Below are 13,484 nucleotides of genomic sequence, written 5' to 3' on the forward strand. Positions count from 1 at the left end.
TTTACAGTCACTGTCCATCAGCATAGTAAAATGTTGTAGAATCACTACTTGTCTTCTCTGTGTTGTACAGCCCTCCCCTTTCTCCCTCCCCCACCATGCATGCTAATTTTAATATCCCCTTTCTTCTTCCCTCCCCTTATCCCTCCCTACCCACCCATCCTCCCCTGTCCCTTTCCCTTTGGTACCTGTTAGTCCATTTTTGGGTTCTGTAATTCCGCTGCTGTTTTGTTCCTTCAGTTTTTCCTTTGTTCTTATACTCCACAGATGAGTGAAATCATTTGGTATTTCTCTTTCTCTGCTTGGCTTATTTCACTGAGCATAATACTCTCCAGCTCTATCCATGTTGCTGCAAATGGTAGGATTATCCCTCTTCTTATGGCTGAGTAGTATTCCATTATGTATATGTACCACATCTTCTTTATCCATTCATCTACTGATGGACATTTACATTGCTTCCAATTCTTGGCTATTGTAAATAGTGCTGCGATAAACATAGGGGTGCATCTGTCTTTCTCAAACTTGTTTGCTGCGTTCTTAGGGTAAATTCCTAGGAGTGGAATTCCTGGGTCAGATGGTAGGTCTGTTTTGAGCATTTTGATGAACCTCCATACTGCTTTCCACAATGGTTGAACTAATTTACATTCCCACCAGCAGTGTAGGAGGGTTCCCCTTTCTCCACAGCCTCGCCAACATTTGTTGTTGTTTGTCTTTTGGATGGCAGCCATCCTTACTGGTGTGAGGTGATACCTAATTGTAGTTTTAATTTGCATTTCTCTGATAATTAGTGATGTGGAGCATCTTTTCATGTGTCTGTTGGCCATCTGTATTTCTTTTTTGGAGAACTGTCTGTTCAGTTCCTCTGCCCATTTTCTAATTGGATTATTTGTTTTTTGTTTGTTGAGGCATGTGAGCTCTTTATATATTTTGGACGTCAAGCCCTTGTCGGATCTGTCATTTACAAATATATTCTCCCATACTGTAGGATTCCTTTTTGTTCTATTGATGGTGTCTTTTGCTGTACAGAAGCTTTTCAGCTTAATATAGTCCCACATGTTCATTTTTGCTATTCTTTTCCTTGCCCGGGGAGATATGTTCAATAAGAGGTCACTCATGTTTATGTCTAAGAGGTTTTTGCCTATGTTTTTTTCCAAGAGTTTAATGGTTTCATGACTTACATTCAGGTCTTTGATCCATTTTGAATTTACTTTTGTGTATGGGGTTAGACAATGGTCCAGTTTCATTCTCCTACATGTAGCTGTCCAGTTTTGCCAGCACCATCTGTTGAAGAGACTCTCATTTTGCCATTGTATGTCCATGGCTCCTTTATCAAATATTAATTGATCATATATGTTTGGGTTAATTTCTGGAGTCTCTAATCTGTTCCACTGGTCTGTGGCTCTGTTCTTGTGCCAGTACCAAATTGTCTTGATTACTATGGCTTTGTAGTAGAGCTTGAATTTGGGGAGTGAGATCCTGCCTACTTTATTCTTCTTTCTCAGGATTGCTTTGGCTATTCGGGGCCTTTGGTGTTTCCATATGAATTTTTGAATTATTTGTTCCAGTTCATTGGAGAATGTTGCTGGTAATTTGATAGGGATTGCATCAAATCTGTATATTGCTTTGGGCAGGATGGCCATTTTGATGATATTAATTCTTCCTAGCCAGGATCATGGGATGAGTTTCCATTTGTTAGTGTCCCCTTTAATTTCTCTTAAGAGTGACTTGTAGTTTTCAGGGTATAGGTCTTTCACTTCTTTGGTTACATTTATTCGTAGGTATTTCATTCTTTTTGATGCAATTGTGAATGGAATTGTTTTCCTGATTTCTCTTTTTATTGGTTCATTGTTAGTGTATAGGAAAGCTACAGATTTCTGTGTGTTAATTTTGTATCCTGCAACTTTGCTGTATTCCGATATCAGTTCTAGTAGTTTTGAAGTGGAGTCTTTAGGGTTTTTTATGTACAATATCATATCATCTGCAAATAGTGACAGTTTAACTTCTTTACCAATCTGGATTCCTTGTATTTCTCTGTTTTGTCTGATTGCCATGGCTAGGACTTCCAGTACTATGTTAAATAACAGTGGGGGAGAGTGGGCATCCCTGTCTAGTTCCCGATCTCAGAGGAAATGCTTTCAGCTTCTCGCTGTTCAGTATAATGTTGGCTGTGGGTTTATGGCTTTTATTATGTTGAGGTACTTGCCCTCTATTCCCATTTTGCTGAGAGTTTTTATCATGAATGAATGTTGAATTTTGTCAAATGCTTTTTCAGCATCTATGGAGATGATCATGTTGTTTTTGTCTTTCTTTTTGTTGATGTGGTGGATGATGTTGATGGATTTTCGAATGTTCTACCATCCTTGCATCCCTGGGATGAATCCCACTTTGTCATGGTGCATGATCCTTTTGATATACTCTTGAATTCTGTTTGCTAATATTTTATTGAGTATTTTTGCATCTACATTCATCAGGGATATTGGTCTGTAATTTTCTTTTTTGGTGGGGTCTTTGCCTGGTTTTGGTATTAGGGTGATGTTGGCTTCATAGAATGAGTTTGGGAGTATTCCCTCGTCTTCTATTTTTTGGAACACTTTAAGGAGAGTGGGTATTATGTCTTCTCTGTGTATCTGATAAAATTCCGAGGTAAATCCGTCCGGCCCCGGGGTTTTGTTCTTGGGTAGTTTTTTGATTACCGTTTCAATTTCTTTGCTCGTAATTGGTTTGTTTAACTTTTGTGTTTCTTCTTTGGTCAGTCTTGGGAGGTTGTATTTTTCTAGGAAGTTGTCCATTTCTTCTAGGTTTTCCAGCTTGTTGGCATATATGTTTTCATAGTAGTCTTTAATAATTCTTTGTATTTCTGTGGAGTCTGTCGTGATTATTCCGTTCTCATTTCTGATGCTGTTGATTTGTGTTGATTCTCTTTTTCTCTCAATAAGTTTGGGTAGAGGCTTATCTATTTTGTTTATTTTCTCAAGGAACCAGCTCTTGGTTTTGTTGATTTTTGCTACTGTTTTATTATTCTCAATTTTGTTTATTTCTTCTCTGATCTTTATTATGTCCCTCCTTCTGCTGACTTTAGGCCTCATTTGTTCTTCTTTTTCCAGTTTCGATAATTGTGATGTTAGACTATTCATTTGCGATTGTTCTTCCTTCTTCAAGTGTGCCTGGATCGCTATATACTTTCCTCTTAAGACTGCTTTCGCTGCATCCCACAGAAGTTGGGGCTTTGTGTTGTTGTTGTTATTTGTTTCTATATATTCCGTGATCTCTATTTTGATTTGTTCATTGATCCATTGATTATTTAGAAGCATGTTGTTAAGCCTCCATGTGTTTGTGAGCCTTTTAGTTTTCTTTGTAGAATTTATTTCTAGTTTTATACCTTTGTGGTCTGAAAAATTGGGTGGTCGAATTTCAATATTGTGGAATTTACTGAGGCTCTTTTTGTGAGCTAGTATGTGGTCTATTCTGGAGAATGCTCCATGTGCACTTGAGAAGAATGTATATCTGTTGCTCTTGGATGTAGAGTTCTATAGATGTCTATTAGGTCCATCTGTTCTAGTGTGTTGTTCAGTGCCTGTGTGTCCTTACTTGTTTTCTGCCCAGTGGATCTATCCTTTGGGGTGAGTGGTGTGTTGAAGTCTCCTAAAATGAATGCATTGCAGTCTATTTCCCTCTTTAGTTCTGTTAGTATTTGTTTCACAAATGCTGGTGCTCCTGTGTTGGGTGCATATATATTTAGAATGGTTATATCCTCTTGTTGGACTGAGCCCTTCATCATTACGTAGTGTCCTTCTTTATCTGTTGTTACTTTCTTTGTTTTGAAGTCTATTTTGTCTGATATTAGTACTGCAGCCTCTGCTTTCTTCTCACTGTTGTTTGCGTGAAATATGTTTTTCCATCCCTTGACTTTTAGTGTGTGCATGTCTTTGGGTTTGAGGTGAGTTTCTTGTAAGCAGCATATAGATGGGTCTTGCTTTTTTATCCATTCTATTACTCTGTGTCATTTGATTGGTGCATTAAGTCCATTTACATTTAGGGTGACTATTTAGAGATATGTACTTATTGCCATTGCAGGCTTTAGATTCGTGGTTACCAAAGGTTCAAGGTTAGCCTCTTTAGTATCTTACTGCCTAACTTAGCTCGCTTATTGAGCTGTTATATACACTGTCTGGAGATTCTTTTCTTCTCTCCCTTCTTATTCCTCCTCCTCCATTCTTAATATGTTGGGTGTTTTGTTCTGTTCTCTTTCTAGGAGTGCTTCAATCTAGAGCAATCCCTGTAAGATGCCCTGTAGAGGTGGTTTGTGGGAAGCAAATTCCCTCAACTTTTGCTTGTCTGGGAATTGTTTAATTCCGCCATCATATTTAAATGATAGTCGTGCTGGATACAGTATCCTTTGTTCAAGGCCCTTCTGTTCCATTACATTAAGTATATCATGCCATTCTCTTCTGGCCTGTAGGGTTTCTGTCGAGTTAGCCTGATGGGTTTTCCTTTATAGGTGACGTTTTTCTCTCTAGCTGCCTTTAAAACTCTTTCCTTGCCCTTGATCCTTGCCATTTTAATTATTATGTGTCTTGGTGTTGTCCTCCTTAGATCCTTCTGTTGGGGGTTCTGTGTATTTCTGTGGTCTGTTCGATTATTTCCTCCCCCAGTTTGGGGAAGTTTTCAGCAATTATTTCTTCAAAGAGAGCAATTATTTCTTCTTTTGATAACTCATCTTAAAATCTTTGTCTAATCATCTTGTTGATTTTCCATTATATTTTTACCTTCCATTAGGTGCAGTTCCCACTGTTTTGCCAATGAAACTGTTGGCTGATTGAGACCATGCCTTTTGCCAGTTCTTTTTACCACGCCACACAAATAGAATCTCACTTATGAGATTTCTTTCTATGTGGATATTTCAGAAAACAGAGTTCCCCAGGCACAGTCACATAATTATGGATCCCATCTGTTGTTTCAGCCAAAATAAGTACTTTATTCTTATTAAGCCTTAAGCATTTCACTTCATTCTTTGTAACTCTTACGTTTTAATATAAATTCACATTTAATTTGTTTCCCATTAACACTCCCAGGAATCATTCAGTAATAAGGTTTTCTATCTTTTCTGTTCATTGAGCATCTATTACTATTTATGCATCCCTTGAGATAATTACTTTGCATCCATCCCAGCAGAATTATATTTTGTTGTTTTGGACTCATAGTTCTGAGACTTTGCATCTATTCCATTGTATTTCTCTCACATGCAGAATTTTCAGTAGTTTCAGGCCTAGTATTGTTGAAAATATCATGTGTAACATGTATTCCCTCCTACAGGTCTTGCTAGTGCTGACGTAGGATCAGAAAGCATGTAACTTGTAGGTTTTACCCAGACGTCTCCTGGATATCTGACCTTTTACTTATCTTCACCTTTTGTTTCCTGTAAGTGTTTTGGATAAAACAGGTTTCTGCTTTAATGCTATGTGAAGAAATATTGAACAAAAAGAGGCAGATGGGAAAATAAATGTAGTTAATTTTTTGGGGTGATAATAAGGGCAAATAATAATGCTATTAATAATATACATGCATTAAGATCATAACAGGTGCTCTTCTGTGATACAAGTGCTTTATGTATATTACTTCAGTTCAGGCTCACGATATTTCTATAAGTTAGTGACTCTTATTCCATTTTTTATAGACAGGTAAATTGAGCTTCTGGAAGAGTCAGTGACTTCTTAAAGGTCACACAGCCAGCAAGTAGGAGAAACAAAGAGTCTAATTTTTAAACTAATATGCCATTATTCTTTCATTGTGCTGTTTGTTATGTATGTATAATATATTATAAAAAACTAAAATACACACAAAACTCAAAATCACTACCCACCCTCCCATAGTGGGAAAAATAAATAAAAAACAGAAATGGCTTCTTAGAATTGGCATAGTTTTCATAGTCTTTGGATGGTACTTGCAAAAAAAAGAAAAATAACTATTTCACCTTTTGTTTCCAATATTTATTCTTTTCCAGGTTTTGTATTTGTCTCTTAATCCACTAGTTTTGTGGCTCTTTGTCTCTCTATACTGACAATTTTACAAAATCACATTTCCCCAGGTTTAAGTTTTAAAAGTTGTTTACCGTTAAATATATTGCAGTGATCTTCAAATGATGCCATTAAATATGAATACAGAATTTTATGAATAGCAAAATGTTTGATGGTTCATTTGTTATAATGTACCAATCATAAACAGAAAGATACTTTCTTATATTGTTGAATATGAATATAAATTCTTATGAATGGGAAAATTATTATAATATAACGATTATGAAATTCAATAAACTTTATATTTATCTCCCCTTTCAAATTACTTGATTTACTCTGTAGTGGGTATAAAAGCCACTATCTGGGTAAATCTTTTATTTGTGGAATGGTTGCTAAGGTGTTAGGATTCAGTAGTTATAGCCAAGTGTGAAGTCTGTTTTTTAGCTGTGGTATTTATGACATACATTCTAAATGCTGACTAGTTTGGACTAAATATTAAAGAGTATAGTTTACAGTAGTACTCATTGTGGAGCTTTTTCTGTATTTGAAAAAAAAACATTTCAGTATTTATCAGGACAGGAACAGCATGTAAGAAATGAGCATCCTTTCTCCAAGCAGAGAAATAGCACAGGTGATGATCATGAACTAGAATTAAATTATGTTAACATCTGAGCAAATGCCAGCCTCTGGTTATCAACATCAAATGCCTTTTAGTTTTCTTGTGATCACTCTCATTTTTAACCAATTTTAAACTCAATTTTGTGATTTACCAAAGTAGACAAGCATGAAATGGATTTTTCATGGTAAAGTGATATCTTGGTGAATAATAATGTTGTATGATGGTGTCACTCCTCTAGATTTGTTTTAACTTCTTTACTATGTAACTCTGATTTTGTTGTGACAAAAATATGGATCTCCTGCTCTTCCTATGCTCACAGCTACATGCTTCCTCAGCCTTTTGATTTTAGGTAGGACTATAGGACTGACCTCAGGCCAATGGAAAACAGGTATATGTGACATTAACAGCCATGGATAAAAAAATCATATTCACACTGTTCCATTATATTTCCCCTTTTGTAGACATCCTGGAAGCTATGTGTGGTAGATGGTGGGTGATTGTAAGGGGCCAGTGTCCCTTTCACCTCTCCTCCCAACACACGCACACACACACACACACACACACACACGCTGGATGGTGATATGAATGAGCAGTAATGCTTCTGCATTAAGCCACTGATATTTGGGCGTTAGAGCAAGAAAGTCAGCCCTGAATAATGCAGTTAGAGTTATTCTAGATGTAATTTTAGTATTTGTAGTGGTTCAGAACATAGAGTTTGTGTAAGATATGTCTGAGTCCATACGCTAGCCTTTCTTTTGTTAATTGTGTGGTAAATTAGTTAACCTATGTCTCAGTCTCTTCATCTGTAAAATGAGGATAGTAATAGCTGGCTCCCCAATTCATTTTAGTATACTATCTACATATCTCTCTCTCTCTCTCTCTCTCTCTCTCTCTCTCTCTCTCTCTCTATCTCTCTATTTTAGATAGATAGTTTATTACATCTATCTATCATCTATCTATCTATCTATCTATCTATCTATCTATCTATCTATCTATCTATCTATCTTTATATCTTTCTTCTCTGTAATTAGTAAGACTCTGATAGTTAATGCATTCAACATGTTCTAAGCCAGCTGTCTTTAAAATGACCTGAATTAGAAAATTACGTGAAGGCCTGCTGCATCACTCCGCTCAGAGTCAAACCCAGATGCACACTGGCAGGCTGCCCCTGTCACTCAGAATAGTCGTTGTAGCTTAGCTTTTTGTTGTCGTTGTTGCAGTGATAGGTGAGGACATCCAGCTTCTCAACATTTTTCTTCTTTAGAGTAGCCTTTTTCTCCCCTCATCTTTAGTATCTTCTCTGTATTATGAAGGAGAAACTATTAATCTGAATGAGCAGAAATCTAGTTCCTTCCTGGGCTGTACTCTTAGGTTGTGTCAGTTTAAGAAAAAAATGTGTCATAAACTCATGCTCAGCTCACAATTTTTCACTCTCCCCCGTACCTACTGGGGTCTACTAGTCATCACTGAGCCCTCAGGCCTCAGCTGTGGGCCTGCGCCTCAAGTTTTTACTCTGCACAGACAACCAGAAGGTCCTAAGAATCCGAGATTCAATTTGTGCTGTAGGATTTATAAAGAGGTGGAATATCTGCTTAGATTTCTGGTGAAAAGCTAATAAAACCTATTTTGACCAAAGTCCTATATTTGGATAATGATAATTTATTTTAAAAATGCCTTGGTATTTTATTTTCAAAATTGCCTGTTGTTCCTTGCCTATTTCAATATTGACAACATTAGAGGGGAGATAAAAAGTAATGAATAGGGCAGCTTGGGCGGACCTGGACCTCTTGATAAATTTCTATCTCAGTTTAATGAGATTGCCTAAATGAGATGTGTGGCATTAATAGGGAATGATGACAGTCATTTAGGACATGCTAGTTAGGTAGTGGGAATGGCCACTGTATATACTATTTCTGGACAGACGGTTTACAAGTGAGAAGAATACTTTTTCTTTTTCTGTTTGTTTTTCTAATTGGAATCAAAATTTTAGAGATGGAAGAACAATTATAGGTTCCAATGATGATTAGTTTTATGGGCCAACTTGATTAGGCTATAATGCCCAGTTATTTGATCAAACATGAATTTGTATGTTACTATGAAGGTATTTTATAGATGAGGTTAACATCTACATTCAGTGAACTTTAAGTAAAGGAAATTATCCTAGATAATGTGTGTTGGCCTCATCTACTCAGTTGAAGGCCTTAAGAGCAAAATTGGAGTTTCCCTGAAAAAGAAGAAATTTTGTCTCAAGACTGCAGCCTCAGCTTCTGCCTCTGCCTAACCCATATTCGTATGATTATCCTTGTGCCTTAATCTTAGGTCTGCTGTCCTGTTTTACAGGATTCAGATTTGCTAGTCCCCACATACAAATAAGCCAGTTACTTAAATCTCTCTTTGTCTGTCTGTCCATCCGTCTATCCCCCCATCCACCTAGCCAATCAATGTATGGATCTACCTGCTTATGCCTGTCAATCTACTTGCCTATCATCCATCTATCTATCTATCTATCTATCTATCTATCTATCTATCTATCTATCTATCTATCTATCTATCTACCTACCTACCTACCTACCTACCTACCTACCTACCTACCTACCTACCTATCTATCATCATCTATCTAATCTATTCATTCTTCTCCTACTGCTTCCTTTTCCTCTGGAGAATCCTGACTGACTCTACTGTCTAGTCCAGTTTCCTTCCTGATGTAAAAATCTCTTTCAAAAGGTCCTCCATTTTTTGAGTATTTTCATTTATGGAAAGCACCCTGCTTCTTGAGAGTCTTCTGCATTTTTGTATTAATTGAGTTACTTCAGTGTTCTATATTTTAAGCCTCATACTAGTATCATTACTCCAGCTTAGTAACTCTCCTATGATCTTTAAAATTTATTTAATATACTTAGGATTTCTTCTTTGTTTGTTAGATTTTACAAAGTCCATGGGACAAATTAGCACAATTCTTCTTATAATATATAAAACTATGTATAGTATGTAAAACTATATAAAAACGTTTCCTTCTTAGTATGTAAGTTCTTTGTGACAGACTGCGCCATATTTATATGAACATCCTTGTGCTTTTCTTAGGTTCTCAGAAGCACTGTTGAATTTGATGTCAATCTTGAAATCAGTGAAATCTGCCTCACCAGAGAAAAAGTCCTCTCTTTTCCAATGCATTGGCTATCAGTCATGTCTTCAACTTAGAATACTTTCCAAAAGCCCTAAACCCCCTCTGAAACCATTTAAATCCATCTGTCTAGAACTGGGCCCAGATGTGATAGTACAAGGGTCATGTGAGGAACTCAAAAAACTGAGCCAGGCTGAGCCAAACACTGCTTCAGGTAACAGAATATCCTCCTCCCTTTCCATACAATAACCACTGTAACATTTAGAACATTTTTCTTATCTTCTTTTCTTTCCCAAATGAAACACTGTAGTTAGAACTCAAATAATTATATTGTTTCTCTAGAACCTGCACCATGCAGCTTAACTTCTCTGGGGCTCCTATTAACTGATCAGAACCTTTGTTTAATGTGGCGTTCTAAGGGTGTAGCTTCTGTGAGCCGTTTGGAGATTACCAGCCTCCCAATGAGATTCAGAATTTGTAAGATGACAGCTTTGTTCTTATGGAATCAGTTTTTGTTTAGCCTATTTGCAAGTGAAACTCAGAATGTTGCCACAGTCTCCTCTGCCCCATGACTGATTCCAAATTTACTTTGTAATAACCCTTCTTTGGATTTATTCCTCTTCTAAATGAATAACAGCCTGAGATAATAGAAAACAGACATTGGCTTTGAAATCTGAAACCATTAATTTCTTGTTCTACGAAGTGTTAACTAATGGATTACTTAGAAGAGAATTGTTAATTGGGAGAGATGTATTTTCTTCATCTGTAAAAGGGGTCATTGTGCAAATATTATCTTACAGTAGTGGTGAAGATTATAAATAACGTTTGTAAAAGATTTACCACAGAATCTGGCATTTGGAAGGTATTCATTATAAATTGCATCCATCCTTATGGCATACATAAAGTGGCTACACCTCTCTTTTTTAAAAATTGAAGTATAGTTGATATACAAAGTTATATTAGTTTCAAGTGTACAACACAGTGGTTCAACAGTTACCACATTATTAAATCCTCACCCCAACTAGTGCAGTTACTATCTGTCAACATAGATAAATGTTACAGACTCATTGGCAGTATTCTCCATGCTGTACTACCATCCCTGTGACTAACTTACATTTTAATTGAGAATTTTTGTGCCCCTTTATTCTCCTCCCCCTCCTCATCCACCCATCCCAACCCCTCCTCCATGGTAACCAACAGTCACTTCTCAGTGTCTATGGATTTATTGCTGTTTTGTTCCTTCAGTTTTGTTTTGTTTTTAGATTCTAAAAATAAGTGAAATTATCTGGTATTTGTCTTTCTCTGCCTGGCTTATTTCACTTAGCATAATATCCTCTAAGTCTATCCATGTTGCCAGAAATGGCAGGGTTTATTTGTTTTTATGGCTGAGTAGTTCTCCACTGTATATATGTACCACATCTTCTTTATCCATTCATCTATTGATGGAAATTTTGGTTCCTTCCACAGCGTGGCTATTGTAAGTAATGCAGCAGTAAACATAGGGGTGCACAGATCTTTTTAAATAATGAATTTTGTTTTCTTCAGGAAAATTCCTAGAAGTGGAATTACAGGGTTGTATGGTATTTTTATTTTTTATTTTGGAGGAGCCTCCATTCTGCTTTCCACAGCAGTTGCACCAATTTACACTTCCACCAACAGTATAGGAGGGTTCCCAGTTCTCCACATCCTCGTCAACACTTGTTATTTTTTGTCTTTTGGATGGTGGCCATTCTGACTGGTGTGAGGTGATATCTCATTGCGGTTTTGATTTGCATTTTTCTGATGATTAGCATTGTGGAACATCTTTTCATGTGCCTGTTGGCCATCTGTACTTCTTTGGAAAAATGTCCATTTAGATCCTCTGGCCATTTTTAATCTGGTTATTTGTTTTTAGGTGTTCAGGCATATTAGCCCTTTATATATTTTGGATGTTAACCCCTTATCAGATAAATCATTTATGAACATAGTCTCCCATACTATAGGTGGCTTTTTGTTCTGTTGAGGGTGTCCTTTGCTGTACAGAGGCTTTTTAGTTTAACATAATCCCATTTGTTCATTTTTTATTGTTTCCTTTGCCTGAGGAGATGTGTCCAGAAAAAAATTGCTCATGGTTATATTCAAGAGATTTTTGTCAATGTTTTCTTTTAAAAGTTTGTGGTTTTATGTCTTACATTCAGGTCATATCCATTTCGAATTTACTTTTGTATATGGAGTTAGACAGTAATAAAGTGTCATTCTCTTACATGGAGCTGTCCAGTTTTCCCAACACCATTTATTGAAGACAGTACCTTTTCCCCACTGTAGATTCATGGCTACTTTATCATGTTTAATTAACCATATATGTATGGTTTATATCTGGGCTCATCTATTCCATTGATTTATGGGTCTGTTCTTATGCCAGTACCTACTGTTTTGATTACTGTAGCTTGTAATATAATTTGAAGTCAGGGAGCATAATAACACCCATCTTTGTTCTTCTTTCTCAGGATTCCTTTGGCTATTTGAGGTCTTTTGTGGTTCTGTATGAATTTTAGGATTATTTGCTATAGTTCATTGAAAAATGCTGTTGTTATTTTGACAGGGATTGCATTGAAACTGTAAGTTGCTTGGGGCAGGGGGACATTTTGACAATATTAATTCTTGTCCATTAGCATGGGATAGATTTCCATTTATTTGTGTCTTTTTAAATTTCTCTCAGCAGTGTCATACTTTTCAGAGTACAGATATTTTACCTCCTTCTTTGAGTTTATTCCTATATATTTTTTTCTTGTTGATATAATTGTAAATGGATTTGTTTTCTTGATTTCTCTCTCTGCTAGTTTGTTGTTAATATATAGGAATGCAACAGATTTTGGTATATTGATTTTGTATCCAGAGATTTTGCTGAATCCAGTTATTAGTTCCAATAGTTTTTTGATGGAGTCTTAAGGGTTTTCAACATATAGTATTATGTCATCTGTACATAGTGACAGTTTTACTTCTTCCTTACTAATTTGATGCCTTTTATCTTGTCTAATTGCTGTGTCTAGGATTTCCAGTGCTGTGTTAATAAAAGTGGCAAGAGTGGGCAGCCTCATTTTCTTTCTGATCTTAGAGTAGAGCTTTAGCTTTTTGTCACTGAGTATGATGTTAGCTGTGCATTTGCCATATATGGCCTTTGTTATGTTGAGGTATAATCCCTTTATACCCATTTTGTTGTGAGTTTTTATAATAATGGATGTTGAATTTTGTCAAATGCTTTTTTGGCATCTATTGAGATGATCATATGTTTTTTTCCTTCCCTTTAGTAATGTGGTGTTTCACATTGATTGATTTAGGAATATTGTATCATCTTTACATCCCTGGAATAAATCCTGTTTGGTCATGATGGGTGATCCTCTTGTAGTGTTAAATTCAATTTGTTAATATTTAGTTTATTTTTGCATCTGTGTTCATCAGGGATATGGCTATAGTTTTCTTTTTTTGTAGTGCCTTTCTGGTTTTGGTATTTAAGTAATACTGGCCTCATAGAATGAGTTTGGAAACATTCCCTCCTCTTCTAGTTTTTGGAATACTTTAAGAAGGATGGGTATTAGCTTTTCTTTAAATGTTTGGTAGAACTTAGTTGGGAAGACATCTGGTTCTGGAATTCTGTTCGTTGGGAATTTTTTGATTACCAGTTCAATTTCATTACTGGTAATTGGTCTGTTCAGATTTTCTGTTTCTTCCTGGGTCAGTCATGGGAGTTTGTAC

This window comes from Manis javanica, chromosome 2, assembly GCF_040802235.1.
Source record: "Manis javanica isolate MJ-LG chromosome 2, MJ_LKY, whole genome shotgun sequence".
Taxonomy (NCBI): Eukaryota; Metazoa; Chordata; class Mammalia; order Pholidota; family Manidae; genus Manis; species Manis javanica.